Here is a 1360-nt window from a genome sequence, read left to right as displayed (position 1 = left end):
GCAACATCTGTTGGGGGAGAGGAATTGTCGACGTTTTGGGTCAAAACCCTGCGTCAGGACTGAGAGTAGAGAGGGGAGGTGGCTGGTATAAAGAGGTGAAGGGGAGGGGTGAGACAGGTGAACTGGTGAGGGGTGAGGGCAGATGGAGCCAGGTGGGGGGAGGCGAGGGTGAACGTGAAGAGAGGCTGGGGGGGTGGTGGGAGGGACACAAAGGCTACCCATGCTGCAATCGTGCTGATCGTGGGCACCATTAGGGGAGAGGCGAAGGGCAGATAGAACCAGATTGGGTGGGACACGGTGGGGGAAATGTGTGGGTAGTGGGTGGATGAAACCAGGAGGGGAAGGAAGACAAAAATGGGTGATGGGGCTGGACTGGGGGGAGGGGGGGGTTATGGGAAGGGGACAAAAGGGAGGTGAGAACACGGGAAGTAGGGGTTACGATGCCCCACCTCCCACAGCCAATCAGAACGCGAATGGGCATATTCTTTCCTGATTGGTTAATTTTTGACTCTCAGCGTGTTCTGTTCCACCAGCACTTGTTTCTCCAGCTGCTGAAAGGAAGTTAGAAGTGAGAAGGAAAGGAATCCAGATGTGGCAGGGTTTTTGCTTCCAGCTGTGGCAGGGATTTAATCTTCAACTGGATGTGACCACCTGCGGCAGGAAGGGTTGGAGGACAGTGGTGTAGGAGAGGGGATTGGTGTGGGGCAGAGCTCTCAGCACACAGGCTGAAGGCCTGTTTTGTGCTAAAGTCTGGACCAGCTGCTGCTGGAAGGTCATCAACTCGGTGAAAGACGTCCTTTGGTCTGCCCGAAACGGTCTCCCAGCACTGCGAGATGTCCATAGGGGAATGCTGCCGACTAGCACATTCGAGGCTGCAGGAGTACGTGTTGAGGGACGCACTGAAGCTGGGTGCAGCCAACGCAAGGGCTCAGTGGGGAAGGACTACAGTTTAGGGTTCTGTCACTGGAGAGGGAGGGGCGGGGTCAGGCGAGAAAGCATCTTAAATATTGTAAATATGGGATTAGGGTAGCACCCCAGGGAGCCACACAAGTGGCATCAGTGCTGTGTATTTTATATAAAAAGGTAACACTAATGATGGATCCGTACACGAATGTAAAGGTTTGCACTGTTTTATTGTTGTATATAGTTTGTTTTTTATGATGAATAAAATTTATTTTGGAATAAAAAAAAGTCCCGGGGCCTGATGGAATATTCCCCAGGCTGCTTCCTGAGGTGAGGGAGGAGATTGCTGAACCATTGGCTAGGATCTTTGAGTCCTCGTTGTCCACGGGAATGGTTCCGGAGGATTGGAAGGTGGCAAATGTTGTCCCCTTATTCAAAAAAGGTAGTAGGGATAGTC

This window comes from Pristis pectinata, chromosome 6 (assembly GCF_009764475.1).
Source record: "Pristis pectinata isolate sPriPec2 chromosome 6, sPriPec2.1.pri, whole genome shotgun sequence".
NCBI lineage: Eukaryota > Metazoa > Chordata > Chondrichthyes > Rhinopristiformes > Pristidae > Pristis > Pristis pectinata.
The sequence above is the reverse complement of the archived record's forward strand: the minus strand, read 5'-3'. Positions refer to the sequence as shown.